This window comes from Grammomys surdaster, unplaced genomic scaffold (genome assembly GCF_004785775.1).
Source record: "Grammomys surdaster isolate TR1022 unplaced genomic scaffold, NIH_TR_1.0 60, whole genome shotgun sequence".
Lineage (NCBI taxonomy): Eukaryota > Metazoa > Chordata > Mammalia > Rodentia > Muridae > Grammomys > Grammomys surdaster.
Genome location: NW_021604562.1, coordinates 252,722 through 280,074, shown reverse-complemented (window position 1 = coordinate 280,074; position 27,353 = coordinate 252,722). Strand labels below are relative to the sequence as shown.

Here is a 27,353-nt window from a genome sequence, read left to right as displayed (position 1 = left end):
GAAGAGACCACCTCCACTAGTTAGACAGGGTCCCTAGTGGAGGGACGGGAACACCAATCCATTTACAATTTTTTTCCCCAAATTGTTCCTGTCTAAAAGAAATACAGGAGCAAAAATGGAGCAGAGACTGAAGGAAAGGCCATCCAGTGACTGAAATAACTTGGGATCCATACCATGGGTGGCCACCAATTGCTGACGCTATTACTGATACTGTGGTGTGCTCACAGACAGGCACCTAGCATGGCTGTCCTCTGAGAGGCTCTACCAGCAGCTGACTGAGACAGATGCAGATACTCATAGCCATCCATTGGACTATATCTGGTACCCCTATGAAGAGTTAGTGGAAGGATTGAAGGAATCGAAGGGGATGGCACCCCATAGGAAGACCAACATTATCAACTAACCTGGACCCCTAAGAGCTCCCAGAGGTAAGCTACCAACCAAAAAGCATACACAGGCTGGTCTGAGGCCTCTGCTGCCTTGTCTGTACTCAGTGGGAGATGATGAGCCTTATCCTGTAGAAACTTGGTGCACCAGGGAGGGGAAATATTGGGGGGGTTCCCATTTCAGATGTGAAGGATGGTCAGTGATGAGGAAGAAACTGTGGAAGGGGACTGGGAGAGGAACAATATTTGGGATTTAAATAAATGAAATAATTAATTAATTTTAAAAAGATATGAAAGAAGAAGTGATGTTCAAGTGGATTGCAGGGTATTCAGATGGCAAAAGTAAAGGGGGTGAGATGAGACATTAATATTTGTCACTGAGAAACTGTCTGGGGTGATAGCTTCCTGTTGTTGAAGGAACATGGTTTAAGAAGAAAATATTCTCCTAGATTATGAAAAAGATTGTGTTGATCTTTTTTTCTAAAATTAATTCGGTAAACATTTCATCCGATAATTAGGCTCTCTAGAGTTTCCTGCTAAGGGTGCATTTCTCTTTCTTTTTGCCCATTGTCTTATTTCCTTTCTCATCCTTCTTCACTCATAACAGTAAACAATAAAAAATAAGAAAGAGTAAGGACTCAGATATATGGGATCAAGTCAGTTTTGCTGCTACACTATAACATGAGTAGAGTTCAGTTAATGCTGGGGGAGGGGTACTTTCCCAACAGTAGATACATCCAACTCTTTGGAAACCCTTTCTATTAGATTTTCCAATAAGAGTCTCTGCTTTAGGCACTTTTGCCCCCACTGTTGGATTACTCTATAGCGAAAATATTTATATACTCACTACACCCCTTGCCATGGTGGTTCTAAATCGTTGAAAGATGATCTCTACGTGATCTCTCTTTCCCATTACCCATTTCCCATTACAGAAGCATTTCATATGTTTTGGCTCTTTCTGCACGCTCGGATAAGCTTTCAGTTTAATATTGAGAGTCTCTGGGGAAACACTTGGACCTTCTGGAGGTACTCAGGGCTATAAAGTCTTGCCCTGGAAGAAAACTGACCACTAGTGGCCAATGAACTTTGAAAGACTTGAGCACCTGCTTCACAAAGAAGGGGATAGGATTACCATGCCAGCGCTAACTTGCAAAAATAACTCTGGGGTTCACTAGGAAGCCAGAACAGCTTGATCATTTCAAAGAATGTTTGTGAGACATATGTAGGTGGAGGGGGCTGGAAACAGGGTGCACAGAAGTTGGAAGTCTGAATTATAAAGCTATTCTTGAAGGCCTGACTTTTAGACCTTCCCCACATGGTCTACAACTCTAAAACAGTTTTTTTTTTAAATTTTTACCATCTGAATACCCATCAACCCAAATGAACATAACTTCCCTTTTCATATGTTAAAGGTGTTAGTAGCCCTTGGTCAAAGGAAATTCTGAAAAGGGAAATGGCATCCTTTTTGCTTACTTGACTGTTTACATTGAGTTTTCCTGAAAATACCATACTAATGAACTTCCTGAGAGAAAAGCACAGGCATAACACACTGGTACTGATTAAAGGTAGCATTTACTTTTATTAATTTTAGGCAACTTCACTAAATTCCAACTGCACACTAACAAATGCGGGTCCTTTAGAATTTCTAGGGAAGGAATTTTCATAAACAAAAGAGGATAGTTTTTATTTACCAAGTGTAAATACCTTGAATACAGAGGGCAGATATTATTATATTATTCACTTGCTCTTCAAAATTGCCAGCTTCATCTATCCTATCAGGCACTACTTGACACACAGGATAGGTACGATAAATGGTGACCAAATACAAATATAAGCATAGTATTTGATTCTAACTGCCTTCTTTCATAAATATTTCTAAACTTTTTATATAAGTAGCTAAATATTATCCTGACAAGCTTAATTAGTAAATGTTTTATGTATTAGCTATGATTACTTTTATGAGTAAATGTTTTTATATATAATATACCAAGTGTACATAATATTGTATTCCTTAAGAATATGAACAAGAATTTAAGAGAGCTTCCACTTTGCCAAAAGACATTCATGTCTCTTTATGGATAGAACTTTTCCACACTTCATTCTCTGTAACCAAACACTTTCAAGTAGTAATTAAACATTCCAAATTGCCTAAGCTATCTGAGTAACATAGCACAAAACAGCTGGGTATATGATGTTAGAATGACTGTTCACATTCCCTTTAACACATACCAAATTCCAAAGCTTTAAAGGCAGGTGTGTCCTGCTACCCTATTTTTCTCTCAAAGAGCATCTGGAACCAGTCTGGTAAACAAAACAAGAGCTTCTCTGCCAACTACCATAGGCCAGATGACTCAACAGCAGGGAAAACATAATTTGATCTATGTATTTATACTCTGGGCTCAATGGGACAGAGTATGTGACATTGAGGGTACTCTAAAAAATCTGGAACTGATGTGATGGCATTCAGCATAAACAATGACAAAAATAAACAAACAAAAACGTGAGATAACTTGGAAATACATTTAACAGAAAAAGCATTCTTTGATATGAGATAAAACAAACTCTTACAAGTCTATAAATTTAAAAACCGAAAAAAAAACTATAGAAAATAGTGAAGGCGATCATAAAATGAGTTTGAATAAGAAACACAAAAAGCAGCAAACATTTATTAAATTCACGAATCATCAGAGAAAAACGAAGAAACCAAAAGTGTAGATACCACTTCTCAACTGTCAAACTGGCCACATTCACAGGATTCAGTGGCTGATAAGAAGACATTGAATATCAAATACCAGGGTTAAGAGTATGACATGATGAAGCTAATGAGGGGATTTTAGTCATCAAATACCCTAAGTTCATAGTCACTGAACTCTGGAATCTTACATCTTGGGCTGTAGACCCATATAATAACCATTGAATATCCCAACAGTAATTGACCCAACCCTTAACATGGCAATGCAGTTATTAAAAATAGGGAGATTAAAGTATGGGCAGCAGCTGTGGGCAAAGACTAGAAGTGGTACAGGAGACTTCTAGAGGCCACAGAGGATCTGTGCCTTGTATTGTTTATGTGAATAAGCTGGTGTGAAAATCCACTGGCTTGTGTATATAATTTATGTATTAGTATATACTGCAAAAAAATTTTTAAGGTTAAAAAAATCAGGTTTATGAACACCATGTTTTAATGGAAAGAGGGTTAGACTACAGAGAAGAAATACTGAGTTATATTTTATTTTTTTATATTATACCACAATTATATCATTTTCCCCTTTTCTTTCCTTCATCCAACTACCCCCCCCTCTGCACCATATACTGTTCCTTGCTGTCTTTCAAATGCATGGCCTACTTTTCATTAATTGTTGTTACATTCATATATGTAGAGGGGCATATGGGCACGTATGCGCATATGTGTGTGCCTGTGCATGTGTGTATCAGGCTCTTTTTTTAATCCTGGGAACGTTATCCAAGCTACGTCATAACTGACTTATGTATAAAGGTAGGATAATTATACTCTGCTTAAAGAGGGATCACTGAATTTAAATACTTTTCATCTCTATGCTTTCTGACTTTTTAAGCCATAACAATCTATTAAATTTCTTGTTTATATCCTCATCTTCTCCATTTCTATCCTCATACATTTATTGAGGTCCATATATTACTTGCTTTGGATACATCCAGTCTTGTCATCCATAACTAAGTTTTCTGTTTGCAATTTATAGTTTATTTATAGTTTAGAATATTCTCTGAAAGGACAGCTTAGGTCTACATCATTGTGTTCTTTGGAAAACAATAGGGCACAATGAAATACACATAGGAACTGCCATCTAAAACCCTGGGTTTGAAGAGGTTACTGTTTGCCTATTCTTCCATCAGCCCTTGTATCCTCACTGCATGTGTAAAATAGCAATACAACCTATACATGTCTGTCCTCATATATACTTAAGCCATTGGTAGATTATTTCTAGAATCTAATACAATGTAAATGGTTGTTATAGTGTATGGTTTAGAGAATAACAAGTCATCTGTCTTTATTCAGTGCAAACAGTATTTTATACGTATAGTACTAGAAATTGAACTTAGGGCCTCACACATGCTAGGCAAGCATGCTAACATTGAACTATATTCCCAGTCTAACCTACTTATGCCAATATCTTTGATCCATGGTTGTTTGAATCCAAGGATTTGCAACCTAAAGGATCAACTATGAGAACAAGACTTTCAAAGACTCATGATATGGTATGTGAAGTCCTAAACCACACTTCAGTTTGCCTAGGGAGAAAGAAAAGAATCAAGTTCTTCAACTACTACTACTTGACTCACACCAATAAAGGCAGAAAATACTTGTAAGCCATCTGAGCAGCAGTATACAGCTTTCCAATCAACCAATGGTCATTTGACAGGAGAAGAGACAGTAAAGGCATTTACTTCTCTCCAGTTCTTGCCACAGAGAGTGGCATCCCACAGCAAAGAACAACAGTCTTAATTGATGGCAAGTCCCAGACTGAATGATCTGGACTCCTCCCTTCACATACCTAAAGTGAGAAGAGCAGCTTCACAGGGACCTGGCACAAAATCAGGAGAAGCTGAAATCTTGTGGTCACCCTGCTGGGATAATGTCAGATGGATTAGTCAATGGTTCTCAGGCTGTTCATAGTACATCAGGGTAATTACGAAGGAGAATAAAAACAGCAAGATTAGAAAACAGCTTGCCAGAAGAACTACTATATTTGTATGAAATGACATTTAAATAATAATCTGAAAACAGTGGATAGCTGTGACTTGTCACTTTCAAAGCCTTTATGCCAAATTCTGATGCAAACGCAACTCCTATCATTCATTGGAGAAGGAATGCCTAGTGCCCATGGTTAGTTACACAAGTTTCCCAAAATTTCTCATGTGTACTCTCAAGCTTGGGATGTCCCTTACATTTCAAGGCTTACATGACCTTCAGGAATTAATCTTGCAGAAAGAAAGCACATTTACAACTTTTTTCTTCCCTTTCCAATGATTTGAACCAAATATCTTCATAGATTTTACTTTGTTCTCTCAAAGCTTACTTGGCTGAACAGAGGACAGGCTTCTCTAAGCCCATTTTAAAACAGTACACAATCTCATAAAACTGTGCCCCCTCTTCATTTAGGTGATGTACTTAATTCTTTACCTGGCATAGTTCCCAGCATATAATATACACTCAGTATATATTTCCACTTATTTACTGTGCATTTATTCTAGCAGTCCCTCTTACATAGCACTTAGCATAAGTGCAAATAATTAGTTATTTGCTTAATTGCTGTCTTTCTCATTAGGCTTTGTCACAAGGCAAAGGTCAATATCTATCTTATTCACAGCTTACTGTAATAGCCTAATGCCTACCAAAATGACTAAGACTTATTAAGATAAATATATATTAATTGAACAAAACCACAATGTACTCTTCATTTAATTTCTGAATGAATTTTAAAACAGCTTCATATTCAGTGTTATAACCTGTATTTCATAATAAGGAAACTGAGGCTCGAGGGCTGCAGTAACTTGTCTAAGGTCAGAGCCAGGATCCTGAATGCATGCTGGTAACTATTACTCTGCTTATCTCTATAAAGACCTATTCTACAACTTACTACTTGTAGCCTGAGAAGGTTTCATATTGCCCAAGTCTCAATTTTTAAAAATACCCCAAAACAAAGGAACAAATGTCTGTCTTATAGATTTGTTGTAAAGACTGCTTGCTTTTCTATGTGTAAAGCACTTGGTCAGAGCAGTTGGCATACAATCAATATTTAATAAAAGCTACTGCTACTGCTGCTGCTGTTACTGTTACCATTAAAGCTAGTTTGCAGAAAAAGTGACCATAGTGAGGGGAGGCTGCCTGCTAAGCACTGCGCCCACCCTGCAAATTAGTACACTTGATTTTGCATGTTTCTACTGGACATGTGTGCAACTTCCATCAACCTTGAGTGTTTCATAATACGACTTGCACAGGAGATCTCTTTTTGCTCAAAATACAATATGAAATATTAAAATATCATAAAATTGATTCTGTCATACAACAAATGATCCAAATGAGGAGTACTATAGGCTACAAATATTAAACTCAACAGTGTATACTATAAATGAAATTCAAGAGTGAACAAAATCAAGAAGGTCCTCTTGCTCATACCAAGGGATTTTCATCTTCATGGATTTCAGCAAATAAGTATATAACATGAAACATAGCAGAGGAAGAAAAATCACAAATAGTGAGGTCTCTTTGTTCTGTATTCACATACACAGAAATGTCAACATTTACATAACTGCTTTATTTGGCATATTTTGGTTTTCTATCACTTTAGCTTCAAACAGGAAAGTTTAGACATATTCAGTCACAGAATAGTGTCCATTGCTAATGTTCTTCTTTTGTTTATTGCTTGATAATTTTATAGATACATATGATGGATTTGCTCAATCCACCCTAATCTCTCCCTCCTAATTGTTAATCTATCTCCTCATAACTTTCCCTCTGAACTCCATACATTCTTTTCTTTAAGAGTTATATTTGTTATGTCACATTTCCTAATCGATGTTTTTGCTTTATACAAAATATTTTTATTATTTTTAGTTATGCATTATGTACATGTGTGCCTAATGTGGATATGTGTACATTTGTCTGGGTGCTCTAGAAGGACACAGATATATAATGCCTTAGAGTGGGAGTTACAGGTAGTTGTCAGCCAACTGATGCTGCTGAGAGCTGAACTCTGACTCTCTGTGAGAGCAATATGCACTGGTATCACTGAACAATCTCTATAGCCTCATGTACTTTTCTTTTTAAAAAGAAATACGCAAAACCATAGAGATTGCTTAGTGCTACCTATATGTGTGCATGTGTAGGACAATCTACTGGAACTGGCTAGCCTCTCAGTACCCACATCCCTGAAGAAAATGGACTCTCCTTACCCCAATTATCAAGAGTCATTCATCTAGGGTGGAACTTCATGAGTCCCTCTCTAATACATTCTGGTATTCTGGCTGGCTTTAATTTGTACAGCACTTGTACATGTAGTCAAAGATGGTGTGAGTTCATGTATGTAAGAACAATGTCATTTCTGGCAAATACTAATTTGCTTGTAGAAATCTACTACCCCTTGCTCTTGTAGCATTTCAATCATCTCTTCCCAAATAATATTTCACCAGTATGGGGGAAGAGATGTAATGAAAATGTGCTGTTTAGAGCTGAGCACTCTGTAGTCTCTTATTCTCTTTATGTTGACCAATTTCATCTCTCTGTATTTATCAGCATCTATGCACTAACAAGATCCTCTAAAAGAGTTGACACGTATGCTAATCTGTGTGTATTAAGAAACAGGGGACAGGTTATTACTGTGTCTTATTTAGCAGTATAATAGTGTTCGGTTCTATGACTTAGGTGGTTCCAGGGTTCCGCCCAATTGATGACTACCAGGATTAAAGATATAAGTAACCCAGGTGAGGGTCAAGACTACAAGTTGAGAACCATGGTTCTAGAGCATAACCATGAACACTAGCAAGAACTTTCAATGTCTGGGGTGGGGGAATGGGACCCCACTGACCAACATTTCAAAAAAGGCTAACTTGCATTTGTTGCTGGGCTTTTTAGGTGAGGGCCTTTGATGTCTGGGAGAAGCACTGTTTCCCTATTATTGGGTAACCACTTAAACTCATTTTTAGTACAGGTATATGCATATGTATTTGTAAGTAAGCTTCTATAATAGTGGGGTTTCATATGGCTTTTGAAATGGTCTCTAGTTTTAGCAGTCTCTCACATCACTTGCTTTTCTATACTGCTCTGCACCCCATTTAGCCCCTCTTGTTCTGTTATCACCCTTTGTATATTTTCCCTCAATCTCTTGAAATGCTCCTATGGCCCCTTCCTAGTTTTTTAACTTCTATGGGTCCTCCAGTTACTATGCATTTATCTAAAGACATGGTGCAGGAAGGGAGGTCAGAGACAACACGAGCAGCGACTGCTTTCCTATTTCCACTCTGTGGGTCCTTGTTGGAACATGGTTCAGGAATGGAGTCGTATGAGGAGAATTTTTTGTGTGCTTGTTAGAACACTCCAGGAAAACATGACAAGAGTCTTGTGACCTCAGTTTCTCCATCCAGGTGTAATAGGTAGTAGTGAGTTTACTTCAGATAATTCATTATTGTCTACTGCTGTCATTCAATTAAATGTTTGACTATTCTTTAATATGCCTTTATGGAAAAATAAGAATATTTTGCCATGTGTGGCTTGTCCTTGTGACTGTATATAGCTTGAACTCATGAGAACTATACCCATGTGTCCTTAACCCTCAGAATAGAAATTGTCTGAAACTCTGAATAAAGTTGGATATTGTATGAGACTCTAGTCCACCTCATTTACCAGCTCCCTTCTCAAAGGTCCCAGCCCATCTAGAGTGGTGACAGATCCTGGGGATCAAACACAGGTAATCAAGCTTGGCAGAAAGTGATTTTACCTGCTGAGACATCTCACAAGCTCCTTAAAAAGTATTTTCATTGTTATATGTTAGAAGAAAATTTGCAACCTCATATAAATGGAAATGTTGAGAAGGTATCAGAAATGTTCTGTATTTGAAATTCACAAAAATGAAATCTCACTTCCTTTGTATTCTCTCTCCCTCACCCAACATGGTGGCCTCAACAACAACAACAACAAACAAAAAACAACAACAACAAGAATAAGACTGGGAAGACAATCTCCCTAACAAGCTTTCTAGCTGAGGATGGGGAACCTGGTGGAGGAAGCACAAGTGTCCTCAAATCAGTCAGCTGTGCTGATAAACCAGAGGATCTGGGAGGAGATGTGTCAACAAATTGGTAGATTAATGATGATTATGTGCACAGGGCACTTCCAATTGACCTTTCCATCCTTCCTAGTGCTCCATGGGCCGATTGGGAACCCAGTATCAACCTGACACATCTTCCCGAATTGCCATCCTACACTGCTTTCCTAGGGAATCTGCCCTATGATGTGACAGAAGACTATTAAGAAGTTCTTTAGTGCATTAAATAACAGCGCTGTATGATTACCATGTAATCCAGCAATCCAGACAGGATGAAAGGTTTTGGCTATGCAGAATTTGAGGACCTAGATTCTCTGCTCAGCGTTTTGGGTCTCAATGAAGAATCTCTAGGTAATAGGAAAATTAGAATGGATATTGCAAATCAAGCACAGGATAAAGGCAGGGATGACTGGCTGTTTCTTTGGTTGAGGTAGAAATCAGAATTCTGACAAAACAGATGGAGATTGGAGGGCCCTTCCTGCCACAGACAGCTTTGATTACTACCCACCTAGAAGAGGTGATGATAGCTTTGGAGACAAGTATCAAGATCGTTACTATTCAGACTAGTATAGGGTGGGTATCTGCATGGCCCATGCAAAGACATGTGCCACTATGGGAGCCAGGCTCACTATGATGACTGAGGCAGCAGAAACTATGACCAAGGCTATGACTCCAGGATGGCAGGAGCAGAAGAGCATTTGGAAGTGGGTACAGGAGGGATGATGACTACAGAGAAGTTGAGGACCACTATGAAGACCTGTATGACAGACTAGACGATTGGTCATGTAGGTCCAGAGATGATTTCTCTCCAGACAATTATATGCATGATGACAGACTACCGGCTACCCCCTTGCCCCGCCATAGATTCAAACTGATTTTAAAGCCTTTGAGTACTCCTAAAGAGGATGATCCCTCTGCTACCATCTCCCAATCCATCCAGTCAAGCAGCCTCTGTTTTTGGAGAGGCAAAGTCCTGTTGGCAGAGCTGCTAGAGAAAGAGAAGTAGAGGAGTGGCTACAGAAGGAGCAGGAGAAGTTGCAGTGTCAGCTGGATGAGCCAAAAGTAGACTGCCGGCCTGGGAGAGACACCTATGTTGGTGAAGTAAAGAAAATCAGGAGAGAGAACAGTTGAGGACAGGAAGTGGGCCATCACAGACTGTGACCTTGGGCACATCTGGCAGAAATACACAAAGTAGAATGAGAAGTTTCTAGAAAATGAAACCCTTAATAAAGAAAACTGTCATTCTCCAACCTCTAAGCCTCCCAAACCTGATCAGCCTCTAAAAATAATGCCAGCCCCTCCACCAAAGAATGCATGGGTGAAGTGAAGCTCTAACCCTCTTGCTCGATGACCTCAGAGCTCAGACACAGAACTGATGGGAGACGACTTCTAGCAGAAAGCAGCTATCATCTTTGCAGCCATCTCAGGCCATATACCCTGACAAGAGACGTGTTTTCAACAGCCTACAACAGCTGAGCACACTCTGATAACCATCTTGTTTTTCTCACATATCTTGTTTTGTTGTTAATGTCCCCAGCTGCAAGGCACACGAGGTAAAGTGTTTTCAGCTGCATTCCTCTGCTTGTGCTCATATAGACCCAGGATTTCCTTTCAATAAAGGGGACTTGATCACACACCCTATCTCGTCTTCATTCTTCATGTCTCTTGCCCCTCCATCCCCACTCTCTCTCTTGCTAGACCCTGTTGACTGATCCATTGGACTGGGACAACCTGGTGCCCAAACAGGGGGCAGCATGAAGCAGCGTAGACTGGGTCACTTGGCCCCCAAATGTGGGGCAGTGTGGGCTGAAACACAGAACAGTCATCCTCTTCCCACCCTTAAGTCCACTTCATCCATATAAAAACATTTATGACTTATCTATGATTTGAACTTTTGTATAATGTCAAGGGGTTATCTGTCTCTTGATTTTTTTATTTGAATTTTTCTTGAGAATTTGGTACATACATTTTAAACTTATTTACAGATTTCCCCCTCTCCCCTCCAACTTCTTTTATCCCTCCCAAATTCATGATCCTGCCTTTAGTTATTGTAATATACTATATATTATATTATGTATGCTATATATTATACACTATATCATATATTATATATACATATGTCTATATAAACACAGTTTTATAATAGTGGTGTTTATATGTATATGTGTTTATGATGGACTGTTTAGGAGTGGATAATCTATGACTGTGTTCATTCCTGGAGAAGACTGATTCACTCTCTATAGGTTAATTGACTGGCTCTTCATCTAGACCTAGGACCTTATGAGTGTCTCGCTATCCACCTTGGCATGTCATTGTGTAGGGATCAATCAAGCGGCCATATTTTTGAGAATTCCTAGGTGTATCTTATGAAGTTACTAGCTCACAGTAGAAGTCCTGGTCTCTTATTTGTTGCAATCTTTCTAGTCTCCCTTTTGCAAGGTTCTCTGAGCATTAGGTTTAGTAGCTGTGTTATAGATGTATAAACTAGGGATGGACATTTCCAATCAGTTGTTGTCCGCATTTTAACCAGTTGTAGCTTTTTGTAATTGTCTCTGTCTGTTGTAGAAAGAAAACCTTTGATAAAGGTGAGAACTACACTTACCTGTGGGTATAAGGATAGAATTAGGACATAGAGGCCCGCTCAATATGAAGGAATCCATGTATGATACTGTAAATATAAGGCCATCATAGTCCCTAGAAAAGAACCTAATACCACCCCTTCTTTCAATTATTTTTTATTTTTAGTCACACTTGTTAGAGAGAGAGAGAGAGAGAGAGAGAGAGAGAGAGAGAGAGAGAAAGCGAGCTTTAGTTCCATGAATTTCAATTTCAGAGAAAGTAGATTCTTACATTTTGGGAGGTCTGTTCCTGTCTGTTAGCTCAGTAAAGTTAAGATCCCCTTTTGGTGTCCTTTAGGTCTGTAAGAACTTCTTTGGCATTTGTAAGTAAAAGAGCATACTTAGACATTCAGTGAAAATTAGTTTTGGTGCTGAATTTGTTACTAACTAGTCTTTGACCTCGAGTAAATCACAGAAGCAGCCATTTCTAAGTGTCAGTTTTCAAATATATTTAATATGAAAAGTATTTTTAAAGCTGTCAAATACTACTTTTGTGATTAATGCATTGAATATTGGGGTTTCAAAGCCTGAATATACCATATTTCTTTCTGTTTTTTTGTTTGTTTTTTATAATGAGTTAAACCAATGCCAACAAACAAACAAACAAACAAAAAACACTTCCTGATGAAAAAAATACAACCTTAGTCTCGTTTTATAGAAAACCATTCTGAGGAATGTAACTTAAGGCCTATAAACTCCTCTAGCTCTAAATGCATCTTTCAGTAAAAATCAATGTCAGTGTTACTGATATCACATGTTACACTGCTTCATCTCCACAGTAGGTTGAAAACCTGCAGAACTTTCTAGAGAATTTTCATTACCTCCTCACAAATACAGGGAAGTTTCCTACTCCCTAGGAAATGATAATAAATGAGAAAACACATCCTCCACATCCCTAAACATTGACAATTATTTTGTGTTGGAACTAAGAAATAGTGTTGTTCTAGTACACTTATCTTACACTTAAGTGTTTTTTCTCCCCAACTTATGTCAAGACAGGTTCTAGGTGAAATCAGCCTCATATTAGTTCCGCACAGGGAAGAGATTTCTTTTCTTTCTTTCTTTTTTTTTTTTTTTTTGAGATGGCAGTTTATTTTGTTTCATATGGATAGACGCTTGATTTGCTCTTGAATTGTTCCGGGGTAGAGACTAGGAGAAAGCATAGGATGTAGAGGTCTATTCAATGCTGTCTTCTCCCTCATCCTCATCCTCACCAACCACAGACAGAGAAGTATACTTGCTTGTAGAGCTGAACTTTGAGGCTGGATTTTTCTTAGATTTCTTTGACTCAGGTGCAGATCTTGAGTCTTGATTTTTTTTGCCCTCCTTCCTATCCAGCTCCTTCCAGTGGTCTTTGTTCCCTTCATCTCCAGCACTCTGGCTTGAGTTCCCAGTTTCACCTTTTGTGACATTACCTCATCTATTTTATTTTCATCTTTACTTGATGATCCTCCTCAGAGGGATGAGCTGGAGCTATTTTCTCTCCACCACTGTTAAGATGACTTCATCCTTAAGTCCCACCCTTAAACAGTCCCACTCCTAAACAGTCCATCATAAACACATATACATATAAACACCACTATTATAAAACTGTGTTTATATAGACATATGTATATATAATATATGATATAGTGTATAATATATAGCATACATAATATAATATATAGTATATTACAATAACTAAAGGCAGGATCATGAATTTGGGAGGGATAAAAGAAGTTGGAGGGGAGAGGGGGAAATCTGTAAATAAGTTTAAAATGTATGTACCAAATTCTCAAGAAAAATTCAAATAAAAAAATCAAGAGACAGATAACCCCTTGACATTATACAAAAGTTCAAATCATAGATAAGTCATAAATGTTTTTATATGGATGAAGTGGACTTAAGGGTGGGTTGGTAGTGAGGACACAAAAGTAAGCAGATATCATGGAGAATTTCTTCTGTGAATTGCTAAACTGCATGTGTACAATTCACCAGAAGTAATTCCCTCGCAAATGTGTTGTTTTCTAATAACAAAGTCTTTCTTTTGTCTGAAGATCAAAGAGCTCTGCCCTGGGGAGCAGCAGTCTCATATGCCAGTAGGTTAGCTTGCTACAATTCATATAATGCTATTAGATTAGGGGAAGTCAACACTTCACATTTTCTAGTAATGATAAATCAATCACACAATGTTAGCTAAATTGAAATGTTTACATAGGTTTGGCCATAATTACATCCAGTTCTCAGAATTAACCATGTGACTTCAGATAAATACCTTCTCTTGGTCTCAGTTTCTTCTAAAAATGTTGAAGTCAGACAGTTGTTTCCAATTTCAAAATACTGTGATTCAGTTTCTACCACAAGGCTCTTTATTACCAACCTATGAGGTTTCCCCTGGCTCCTAAGCTCCTCCTACAGGCATTGGTATGAACTTACAGAATCATTCGACAGCTATATTAATAACTGAGGACATTTAAGAGAAGGATTTGCATTTGTCTACCCTGCCTTTTCCATGCCATCCCCATTCTCCCCTCCTCAAGGTAGTCACTGAAGACAAAACTTCTCACATTGAGACTCTAGCAGGCCTGAGAAAGGAAGTCGGCTGGTTACTTTTTGATCCCTTCTATTATCAAGATAATGGTTTTATTTTTTGAAACTATAATCAGATAAAACTGTCCAAAGGACTAAAGTAACTGAGTTGGGTGATTAGCCTATTCTTTTTCTTATTTTAATTCCACCGGAAGGAACAATAGGCTCTTCTTGCCTTTGGCAATATAATAATTTAGCTGACATGCTAGAAATACCACATACCAAGACAAAAAAAATGGTGGCAGTCTTTCTCTTTAAAAACAATCAATGCTTTCATTTGTGCACTTCAAAGTATATGTGAAATAAAAGTCTCAACCCTGCAAGTCTGAGGTAAATCAAAGGGCCTTAAGTGTCACAGGAAAGTTCCCTGGTTTGTTGCCCTTTTTCTAGATAAGAAAGGAAATGAAAACACTCCCAGACAGAGATGACTGCTCTCATCTAATTTTGTATTTCCCTTCCCAAGTGAGCTTGAGCTGGATAACTCATTCCAATACAGTTCTTTATATCTGACCAAACCTCTTTTTTGCTGCTCTGCAGGCTCACTTCCTTGAATTATTATAGACTTGCCATTGGTGGAAATATTCATTGTCTTTACATTTTTGACTTTTGCTTTGATTGTCAGAAATTATAACAGAAATTTTTGATAATAAGTCAGTGTGATGAGTAATCCTGGTTGAGAAGAGGGGACCGTGTTTGAAAAACGGCCTTCATCAGATTGGCCTGTAGGCATATCTGTAAGGGCATAGAAAGGCCCAGGCTACTATGTGTTCTGTTCTAAGTGGCCTTGGGCTATGTAAGAAAGTTAGGTAAATATGAACCTGAGAGCAAGCCAGTAATTAGAATTCCTTCTCGTTTCTGCTTCAGTTCCAACCACCACGTTCCTGGTGCAGTTCCTGCCCTAACTTCCCCTAATGACAAACAATGACATGGAAGTGCAAGCCAAACAAACCCTTTGCTCCCCCAAAGTTGCTTTTGGTTATAATGTTTACCACAGCAAACTAGAATAGCTAGGATATTTATGATCAGGATTAGATATATTCTTGGGATCTTAATGAAACATTCCCAGTAATGCTAATACATATTGGTCAAAGCTGGTTTTCTTCTCTGGTTATTAGTATCTCATCTGTATAAACTAACAAATATGAAAATCCTTTAAGAGAATCACTGCACTTACTTAGATCATTAAAAAATTGTTTTCCTGAAGGAACTGACTGTTAGGATTGAATCATTATTACAAATGGATTATGGGTAAAGATCTCTCTCTCTCTTTCTCCTGTCTGTCTGTCTGTATGTATGTATGTATGTCTCTACTGTGTGATTACCACTAAGTATTAGCTATGTTTTGTTTGTTTGTTTATTGTAATACTGGGAACCAAACCTGAGACCTTACACATTCGAGGTACATACATTACTACTAATCAATAAGCCCCTGGTTTAGCATCAGATATTTAAATACAAGCATGACTTCCAATATAGGCCTATAGATAAAAGACAATGGAAATAGGACCATATACTGGGTATTCACCAGTGTATTCTAATTATTCCTAGTTAATTGCCTACTTGCCTGGTCCTCTAGAGTGTTGATACTTTCTTTGAATACTAGTGAACAATGTAATCCATCCCATTTTAGTCATTATTCATTCTGCCACATAGACTCATAGATTCTTCCACTTTAGTGCTTGGTATCTGTCCTTCCAAAGATCCAGTTATCAAATCTAGCAACAGTGTCATCTTATAGAAAGGAACTTGGAATTATAATCTTCCATGGTTTAACAAACTCATTTGACATAAAGTGCCATTTCAAAGAAATGACTTCATTGTTATCTTAGCAATATATGTAACTGGAGCATGACCAAGGAAATATTTCTACAGGTATAAACTTATAATGTGAAAGCAAGCACACTCTGAAGATTTTTAACCCCTTTATGATAAAAGATACAAAGCAGTCAGATACTTAAGATTTTCTATTCAAATGTGGCAAAAATATTGAAGCACAGTTGCTAATCTACTTCATTGACACATAAAACACTAAGACTCCACCTATAGTGTTTCTTAGGCACTTAAGACAGTCTCCTGGTAATGTGACAAACAGTCCATTAGGGACCATTATTCTTTTTTACAAAGTCTTTGTGGTTGTTCAAGAACTGTGCTCTCACAAGGAACTGAATTTGACCTGTAGGGACAGGTGAGGCTATGCAAATGGATGGAGGGGGTAGGAAGGTAGTACCTTGGAAGAAAGAAGCCCACTAACTTGCCTGAAATAGAAAACTTGTGTTGGGGAGATACAGGAAAGAAAACTGTAAAGAAAAAAATATAGCATCTCAGAATTCGAAGAGCTCCACAGAGAAGATGAAATCCAAGTTCTGCCCATCTTGTTCTGTAGTAGTTACTTTCATATCAGACTTTCCCTAGTCTACCACTGCTGTTTTGAAACATGCTTCAATAATGAGTCTGTGGTCATATTACTGACACACATAGTAACTACAACTTAGTAGTTAGAAACAGGCTGCACAATTAGAGCCTCAATAAGTCATTTGCTACATGTTCAGTCTTAGGTAAATGTATTTAACCTGTACATATTTATTTTCTATAAAGGCTTACAATAATATACTCAAGATAGAGAGAGTTAAAAAAGGCACAAAGAATGTGTGGATTTCTTAGCAAATGAGAGCTAAGGAATGTAAAAGGAAAAACAATTCAAGAAAAGTTTTTCATTGCATCAAGTTAAATAAAAGAGATTGAGATAGTTACAATTTGCCTGCCAGTCAAGTAAAAGTAATGAGGATCAAGAGAAAAAAGTTGGCCCCAGATTCCATGGCCATGAAGCAAAAAAACAAACTGGTGCTGAATCCTCTGTTTGAGGAAATGTTAGAGAAATTGGCACTGGATAGTACAATCAGACCAAAAGGGACCTCACCTGATTTGTCAAATAGCAGCCATTGATTGCTGCAAAGGTTTTACTCTGTAAGTGGCTAAAAGTGCCTCTTGTAAGCAGTTCACTGAGGTCTTGAATTAGTAGATTCTCAGCTGTTTATGCTTGACTACAAGAGGAGGCCAGAGACAATGCAAAAGGAAAACAGATGCTATTGGCAGAGGCTGGGCAAAAATAGCTTGTGACAAAGGGGGTCCCTACACTGAGACTACCTGCCCTTCAAGCAGGGTCTACACTGTCACCGTCTTAGTGGAGAACAAGAAGGCTAGGCAGGCAGTGATCAAACATGATGTAGACTCCTGTGACCTAGTGTTCTTCTTCCCCTATATCACAAATTGAGGGTACCCTGCTGCACTATCAATGGGAAGGCCAGGCTGGCATGGTTGGTCCAGAGGAAGACAGGCACCGCGCACCACTGTTGCCTTCACATAGGTTAATTTGGAAGACAGAGGCATCCTGGCTAAGCTGGTGTAAGCTATTAGTACAAATTACAGTGCTTGAGGTTGTCTCTGCTCATTTTGTATCATAATATCAAAATATTTAAGGTTGGGTACTTGGTGGCTGAAATGTTTACTTGGTTAATTCTGGTGGTTCAAAAGTCTAAAATCCACTATGCCTCCATTCGACTATATCAGAGAGGCAGAAAATGAACCAACTGTGTAGAGAAGGGGCACATGTGTAAACAAGAAAGCAAGAGAAAAGAAGAGGCCAGGCATGCTCTTCTATAAAAATATACTTTTGTGAAAAATCAATATATGCCTGCAAGACCAAAGCCACTCAAAGACCAGTATTGATCTATTTACCAGGGGTAGGGGGAGCTCTCATGACCTAAATACTTTTCACTAAGGCCCAGCACTTAAAGTTTCATCATCTCAATGGTCCATATTTGGTACCAAGCCTCTAGCATAAGAACAATTGAGGGAATAAACCACAGGAAGCTTTGGGAGAATAAAACAACAGCAGAAATTATCAGTAATGTTCAAGAAATTAGCTTCAGTACAAAAGGAGGCAAGCGGTTTGCTGAAGAGGGGAAATACTGTAGGAATGAGAAAGGAGGGACAGAAGATGTGCAATGAGGAAGGGGAGCTGCAGCTGATTTGCAGGTTCACTGCATTTCAACTGAAGGAGGAGGAGCCAGATGGATGGACATGGAGTGCTCACACCTGAAATGTCAGGTAGCTCCTCAGAGAATCTGGAATCCCAGCTTCTCTCCTTGCCATGTTGTAGTGAGGGTTGACAAAAGATAAAAGTTCTTATTTACCATCTACCTCCCCTCTTCCTTTTGTCTAGGACTACAGATGACAGAAAGAATATTCTGAAGCAACCCTCATATTTGTAATGTCACAGCATTGCCAGCTTAGACTCCTTCAATAGCAAAACCTTATTAATTTCGATTACACTAATTTGGAATTTGTGGTCATTTAACCAGGTTAGTGTTACCTTTGTGCTACTTAACAAAGAAAGGGCTCACTAAGCAGATAGTGTGACTAGGATTGCAAGGCAGTTAATTTAGCCTTGCAAGGGCTTATTCCATCTATTTTAAAGAACACACTATTTTTATAGAACTTCAGAATATTCATTATTTGAATGCAAATTGATTCTGCTAATTATAGATTAGTGTAATCTACTGTTAAAATCCTTTATCTGCAACAGTTAACTTGGCTCTCATTGAATATGGTCATTAGAAATAAAATGTCAATTCTTTAAAGCTGGTTCACAATTCAGATTAATACATACTCCCCATTCCCCACCATCATGAGTTCACTCCAGTTAGGAAGGTATTGCCTGAAACTAACCCATCACTTATGATTACAGTGCAAAACCGAAAGAATGGTCAAAAAGCCCCAGAGCAGTCAAGAGCCATGTTTTAAAGTAGATGCTCTGAATCATGAGTACACTCTCCATGGCAACTTTTACTGACAGAGAATTTTGCCCTTATTTAACATATACATGTGGAAAATGAACTTGGAAAGCTAGGCAGATTTTTTAAAGATTTTTTTGTTTGTTTCAAAGTTCATTGACTAACTAGAAAAAGAATTGCTAAAGGAATGCTGAAAGAAATAAGTGCCTGTAGATAGCAGAAAGGAAACAGGCCTTGTATAAATGTAGCTGTAATCACTAAAAATTTAATATAACCTAGGCTAAGTTAGTATAGAGGTAAAAGTTATATAATCTTTCCTAGTAAACTTTGAAAAAATTTAATAGAAATATTAAAGTGCAGGAAATAACTGATAATGTCCCTAAATGATCAAGCAAAGTTGAACTAGGTTGAACATGATTCAAAGAGGCAAATAAGTTCACAAGCACACTACATAGAGGCATAGTTTCTATCTACAGTATATAACCTTAAAAAGTGAAATATATTGACGCTTAAAAAGATGAAGATCATATCATATAATAAGAAAAAATAGCATTTCATTAAAGTGGTTATTCTGTGTAGCTATGACCTTAAATAGCACCCACATCATTTCAAATACTTTACTTAACAACCCCTTGAAGGCGGCTTTAGCATCATTTCTGTTTTATGGGAAGTAAAGGGAAACTAAGAGAGGCTAAGGAAATCACACTCAGCCAAGAGGAAGAAAAGAGAGAGGGAGGGAGGGAGAGAGAGAGAGACAGACACACACACAGAGAGGGAGAGAGGGAAAGAGAGGGAGAGAAGGAGGGAGAGAGGGAGGGAGGGAGGGAGGGAGGGAGGGAGGGAGGGAGAGAGAGAGAGAGAGAGAGAGAGAGAGAGATTGTGAGATAGCTCCAGGATTAGAATTAAGGACAGCTCCTGGGCTCTACAAAAAAGAACTCTGTCCTTTATTAAGGGTTCCACACAGGCAAAATTTATGCTGTGCTTTTATTTTCCAAACATATATTTAGCAAACAACTTGACTATGATCTAAGAGACAGAAAATGATACTGTGTTTACAAACATACTTGGTTTCACAAGCTGAAAATAAAGTAGTAAAAACTTAAATAAAAATAAACCTATGAACATGTCTAAGAGGCCCACCCCAATATTGGATAGATATCTGACCCACTTTCAAATGACTAACAAAGCAATAAAATGATGAAACCTGACATAGCAAATGGTCAGTTAACATTGTTTTTTCCTGTTGTTTTCTCATTGTGTTTAGAGAAATTTCAGATGACATGCCAATGAGAAAGAGGAATGAGGAAAGGATTGTAGGAAATGCTAAAAATACATTGTGCTATTATAGGGGATTTGGAAAATCTGTTTCCCAGGCACTCTAAGAAATGTTAAGAGAATATATAGACATGTGAGGCCTGGTAGGATGGTACAACCTCTAATCACACAACTCAGTCGCTGAGGCAAGAAGATCACTTTGAGGCTAGCTTGTGCCACACAGTGAAATATTGTCTCCAGTAGACACATCAATACAATGTACACTGGAGAGGTGTGGGAGTTGGATATATTGACATATATGCAATTATCTAATTTAGAGATAAAGTGACAGTATTCTGTCCTATGATCATAAAAAGACAAGTGGGTAGAGAAATAGTTACTCAAGTATATAACCTCTTTTCTATAAAAATCAAAATTCTTTACCTCCTCCTGCTTCAAATCTACCTATTCTTCAAAGATCTGGTAAAGATATCACTTGTGCTATGAAGCCTTCCTTAATCTCTAAAGATGAATCAAAATATTCCTTATTTCTGCTTTTCTCCCTTGCACACATTTGCCACAGCACTCATGATAATATTAGTGTGTGACTCCTCCTCAAGATGAAAAGGGCAAGGGACTCTGACTTGTTTCTGAAATTTGTACAAGGATGTCCTAGCATAGTGTCCACAACCTATGATGCACTGGGAAAATGACTCAGTAGCACTGACTTCGGAAAGTGCAGTATCACCTAGCTTACCTGAAGGAGGATTTGTTCTCTTTCTTTTCTTGCTTGAGTCCCCTCCATTTTCAAGGAGGCCTTCTGGGACCAGAGGGCCACTGGCACTACCAAACTGCAGGGGTTCGTTGTTGTTGGCAGGGTCAAAGGGCAGCTGGTTCAATCCTAAAGAAGAAAAAGAAATCCAAAGTCCAGACTCTATTAAGGACTGGGATAATCCCCAGGCTTTAATATATGAGGCCCCTAGGGGGACTTTTTAAGTTTTAAGAGAGTCTTGGTATAAAAAGGTAAATCCTTAAAGAGAGCTGCCCTCCGTGTTTTTTGCAGATTTGTTGACAAGATCAGAATTAAAATATAAGATAGTGAGTCTGTTGTTTGTTAGAATCCTCTCACTTTTGTTTTGTACTTCTTCCATTAAAACTACAGGACTATCTGCTTATACACAGAGTTACTGGGACACTGAGGTAAGGGCATCATAGAAATACAGAAGTCTGATGCCACCTAGACTACATAGGAAAACTTTGTCTGAAACAAACAGAAAAAAGGTCTTTTTAAAAAGATGTTTCTGTGGTAGGGTTTACTCTTCTTTGAAAAGAGTTAGCTTTGAATGTTTGAATTATCCCATAACATCTTTTCTATTATTTTGTTATGAGGTTTGTTGAAGTGATGCAGATAGAAGCATTAGACTCTTCTGGCTAGACACATCTAAAGTGGGAGGGGAGAGACAAGTTCTAACTCCAGCAGTAGTACTTCAATTAAAATTTCATGAAATATGGGAAGAAAAGCTTTGCCAAAGCCCTAAGTAAAGATATTTCTTCTAAGCCTTTTATCCACTATTGCCTATTAAAGGGAAATCAGGATGGTGTGATTTGGTTAATTGTTTTTAACCTCCAAATATTTCTATGACTCATCATTGTGCAATTCTCGAGACAATGTTGCAAAACATAATAATAATAATAATAATAATAAAGTTTGGAAGATTAAAGTTAGCTAAAGGTCAGCCAAAATCTCAGTAAAATGAATGCTGAGCAAAATGCTTTTACATTATTTTTTCTAATAAATATCCTTTTGTTACTAATTTCAGACCATATAAGAGGTAATATTTTTTCCCTAGCAACTAGACTACACTAGGAACAATTCCACTAAGTGTCCTTTGAGACTTGCTAAACATTCTTCATTTACAACATGTAAGTAACTATATGAAATATTCTAACTTGCTTCTATGCCTTAAGTCAACTGTTCACTAAATCCTATCTATGTGCTATTAGTTATGCATTACAACTAGAATGAAAAAAAAAAACAAAGAAAAAAGCAACAAACAATGTAGATGCAGTGGTGTGGGTATGTAATCACTCTGAAGTAACTGTGTATGATTCCAACATTTTTCTTAGCATTTCCTTCTGCATTAGCGCTCTGCTCTGATCAGATCAAGCTCCAAGGAAAACAGAATGCTCTGACAAACTGAGAATGTAGATCTTTGGTCTCCTTTACTAGTTAGATAGGATTGACAAGCCATAAAATCTCTCTTAGCCCTAGTCTCACAATCTGCAGAATGGGAGTGATAACATTGCACAAGGTTGTTGCAGAGATAAAAATAGATGTTTGTGGCAATTATTTTATTATGGATGAATGAAAGATATTCTTTATAAAATTATAAGTTTTTCTGATGAGGACTCTGTATCCCACAGTTGTGCCCCTTTATACCTAGCACAGTAATACATAGTGAATATTGAATGAATTAATTTACCCCCAACAAGTGGAGGCAGGTAGCTCATTATATCAAGCCATGTGATAAAGCGTTGGCAGACGATAATCATGAATTAACACCACAACTGAAAAGTTCTAATGCTGATTGAAACAATATTACTTAAAATAATTCGATTTTAAATACAACCCCATCATTTGAGTAATGTGCTACAGGATGGATAAAATACTGATTAGAAGAAATTCTGAGAGATTAGGACGTTCTGATTAATGACTGTTAATCATAAGATTCTTTATTATTTTGTCTTGTCTTTGATAATTTCGAGAATAATATATTAGTCCATTTCCATGTTTAGTGAAGTAGATGACAAAGTTGCTGACAGAACCTCTGAGCCATGATCTACAAATGGAAGCTAGTAAGAGCACCTAACTCCTAGGCCCGGTAAAACTATACAACCAGATCATGAGATCATGTAGTTGAGACATGCTGGATCACATCTGGCTAGCTCACAGTTAATATTCAATAAACAAGATATATGTGGGTATCTATGTATATGTATGTACATATGTCTGTATATATTTATGTGTGTGTATGTATGTATGCATAATATATATTCTTGAATTGTCTGATCTATGGCACTGCTTTCCCACTTCTTGCTTCTGCCCAGGTCAGCACACTTTCTATTTTCTCCTGAAGAGAGCAGGTGACGGTCAAGGGTATGGTTTCTGTGTTGAGATGGAATGGACATGGTAAGATCCATAAAAATTGACCAAAACTATTCTAATATTGATTTAAAAATTTAAATTTCTCATACTAAGGAAATGTGAGGTGAGGAAGTTGATGTAAATTTGACCTGATCCCAAACCATAGCCCACCTTCCTCACTCACCTTCTTCATTCCTGTTTCCATGTTTTTGTAAAAGGTGAAGTAGTCTAGCAAATAAAAATCTGGTGAGCTAAAGGTCTACAGACTTAGCAATTTGGTCAAAGTTCTATCTGCTCTATCTGGTTCCAGACAATAACTTCAGAGATTTGGATACTGAATGATTCATACAAATGTAAAGATCTTTTGACACTGAATAAGAGAGATTGCAAGACTTTTCTGTGAATTGATCCCTTATAAGATCCAGATACATGAAAATATAGTGCAGCACCTCAGGTCTTTTGTTTTAAATAGTAAAAGACCTCAAGCCAAAGAGAGAGACATCTCACACAGTAAGCCAAATCACTGAACACAAATCCACATTTTATATTATCTAGGACCCAATATAATCTTCAAAGATTTGTAGCTTGAGAGCAAGAGCTATGGAGCTAGTGAAATCCTAAGACACTAGTGATTCCTAGCTATTTTTATTGTATTGCTTCATTCTTCCCCGAAGACCCTCATATAAACCAATAAATCAGTAAATCAATATGTCCTTATAGGCTTTTTTTCTGTGCTATGTCTACGTGATTTATGTCAAAAGGTGTTTTAAGTTAAAAGGCTCCATCAAAATTATTTGAATATTAAAAGGAAAACACTCACTTTAATGCCAAGACTTCCTGGTAAATTTCAATGATGACATCAACAAAAACACTAGCAATGACAATATTGTAACTCTCAATGGAACTATGGAATTTATTTTCAAATCTTTTATGAAAGCAATTCATTCCACTTTCTACTAGACATGATGAACTGGAAAATATTGCAGTTAGAAGAAACTTTTGAGGGTGTTAAGTTCATTTTGTGCAATATATAAATTGTATACAGTATTCCTATCAGGTCAAGTTATGAACACCCTTTATAATGTATTCTAACATCTTCAATGCATGTTCCATGTTATATAGGGTTAAAATATGACCTGAGGAGCCAACTTTCTGTTTAAAGCTGTGGCTCATAGACTATATGACCTTAAATACCTCCTCTGGACAAGTTCAGCTTAAATGAAAATAATTTACAGATCTGAAAACTCTAGTAACTGAAGGTAGTAGCAATCTTCATACAGAAATTAATGTTGAAACAAAGAAATGGATTTTTGGCCACAGGAATGTCCTGTTGAAACTGTTGTATTTTCCAAATGATTTCAGTTTAAAATTAGTTATAAGGCAACTATGGCAGTTGGTAGAGAATCCTCAAAATTAGGTGGCTGTTTTTCCCCTTATTTCTCATATGGGGCTCTCATTTCTCATTTAAGGGTCCCATCCTTAGCATGTGATTGGTTGAGATCGAGGTCTCACGACACAGCTTATCCTCAAACAAATTCTTGATGCTCCTGCTTCTGTTTCCCAAGTGCTGAAATCACATTTGACAGTTCTATGTTACCACATCTCCCAACAAATTAGTGTGGAGTGGTTTGAGATTATACTAGAATTACAATATTTCTCCCTCTCATTCCCTCCCTTCAAGAGCTTCACAGACAGCACATTGAGAAGAGCACACTGAGCTCCTACAGAGGACCAGAGTTTGATTTCCAACATCCATGTGGGATGGCTCACAACCACCTGTAATATCTGCACTCAGATCCCCATGCCCACACACAGATACACATGCATACATATACTTTTTTCTGTAAATAAATGTCTTGCTTGAATTATAGCAGACATAACTTTTAGGGCAAAATTTACATTAAACTCACCTTTTCCCCAAAGTACAACACAGTTACCTAGCCAATTTTTATAAAAGATGGTCCCTTGGGAAATTTTAATGATTCCCCAAACTACTCAATCAAGGCACAGACGCTAGAGTTTTCATAAAAATGCCCCATCAAATTCAGGTTTATATTATGCCCTGCTTCCCCACAGTAATTTCTTAATACGTTCATGTATTCCCCAGAGACTATGGTTGTCAGGGATTCAGAGTAGTTAAGTTGAACTGTGACCTGCTTTTCTGACAAATTCCTGGATGTTGCTGAACATGATGATATGGAATCCTTCTGAGACTACCTAGCATTCATGAATCTATCCATTGTTTTTATACCTCCATATCTTCAGCCCATATTGTCCTTTGCCTACTCCTTTTTTGATTGTTTTAATATTTTATTGAAGAAAATTCCTACAATATATTTTCATCACAGTTTCCCATCCCCCAGTTCCTTCCAGGTCCTCTCCTCCTTCCCCTAACAATTGCACACCCTTTTCATTCTCTGTTTAGAAAACAAACAGGAAAAAGGAAAATAAAGCAATAAAAGGAACTAGAATGTTATTTTAAAAAAATGCACACACACAGACACACACACACAAACACAGAAAGAGAGGATGGTAGACAGACAGACACATACACACACACAGAAAGAGAGAGGGGTGCTGAGGGAGGGAGAAGGAGGGAGGGAGAAGAAGGAGGGAAGGAGAGAGGGAGGAGGGAAGGAGAGAGGGAGGAGGGAGGGAGGGGAGAGAGAGAGAGAGACCACAAAACTACAAAATCTGAAACCATATACACAAGCAAAAGACCAGTTAGACACAAAAATATCCAAATAAGACAATATTAGACAAAATGTCTACAAAAATACCACTGAGTTCATTTTCTGTTGGCCATCTACTGCTGGGCATGGAGCCTGATCTTAGTGTGGTTAATGTGACCAGTAAGACTCCATTGCTGCTGGTAATTCTTTCTTCTTCTTGGTGTTCAAACTTTAACTAGTAGCCTTCCCTTATGGTTTATTTTACTAGCTATATTTACATGGTAGTGCAATACATTATTTGCTTATACCCAAACCAATATATTCACAGCAATGGAAAGAGAACAATTACCATCAAAAAACTATCATTGGTTGTATAATATATACCCTAAGTTGCACACATTCTATATTTTACTTTCTAGTCATCATTCCCATTTACAAGGAACGGGGGACTTACAGCATGAAGTTCTTAATATTGCTTATAAGCTGTATGAGTTATGAGGTAGGTCATACAGTTAAGAGGAATACAGTCTCTTTAAAATTCAATACTCTCATAGTTTTCCTTATATTTTAATCTGTACATTACGTATATGTTTTAAAAGATTATTTGAATTATAGCTCTTTTGATATTTTATCTTCTCTTTGATACAGTAATGGTGTTTCTCATTCCAGACACCAATGGACCTATTGCTGGAGTAGTCATAAGAAGGATGCTAGAACACTGTGAGGACCCACCTGAAGTAGATGTTGGTGTGACAACCTCTTTATTTACAGAATGCTATCACATAAGCACCGTTGTTCCACAGGCTTGTTGCCACAGTTCCCCAAACAACAGAACCAAATGACACCAAATTGGGACTTCTAAAACCATGATCAAAAAGAAATCACTTCACCGTTCAAGTTAATTATCTGTTCTTTTGTCACATTGTTGGAAAACTGACTAGTGGACCATGTTTCTGCACAATGTCATTCTCGATTTCTGCAAGCCTAAACAGTCTTTTCATTGTCTAAGACTCCAATGTAACAAAATACCACAGAAGAAATTTCACTTATAAATTATATCTTCATAAATGAATCACATTGCTTCATAAAATTATGGTTAAAAAAACAAATTCTAAA

The 27,353-nt window shown here is 37.6% G+C and overlaps 1 protein-coding gene and 1 pseudogene across 7 annotated transcripts in view; one reads left to right on the top strand and one right to left on the bottom strand.

The window, feature by feature from the left end:
- LOC114618153 overlaps window positions 1–10,580 on the top strand; it is a 60,459-nt pseudogene extending 49,879 nt beyond the window's left edge.
- Window positions 1–27,353, bottom strand: part of Enox2 (ecto-NOX disulfide-thiol exchanger 2) — a 253,647-nt gene that overhangs the window by 141,033 nt on the left and 85,261 nt on the right. For 2 of the 7 annotated variants that reach the window (XM_028763425.1, XM_028763472.1), the window contains exon 2: window positions 21,178–21,321. The exons of 4 other annotated variants lie outside the window; for them this stretch is intronic. The gene's annotated coding sequence lies outside the window, so the exon portion shown is untranslated. Of the gene's footprint in view, window positions 1–4,918; window positions 4,987–21,177; window positions 21,322–27,353 lie in introns of those variants that run through there. One more of the 7 variants, XM_028763231.1, reaches the window with a different exon arrangement.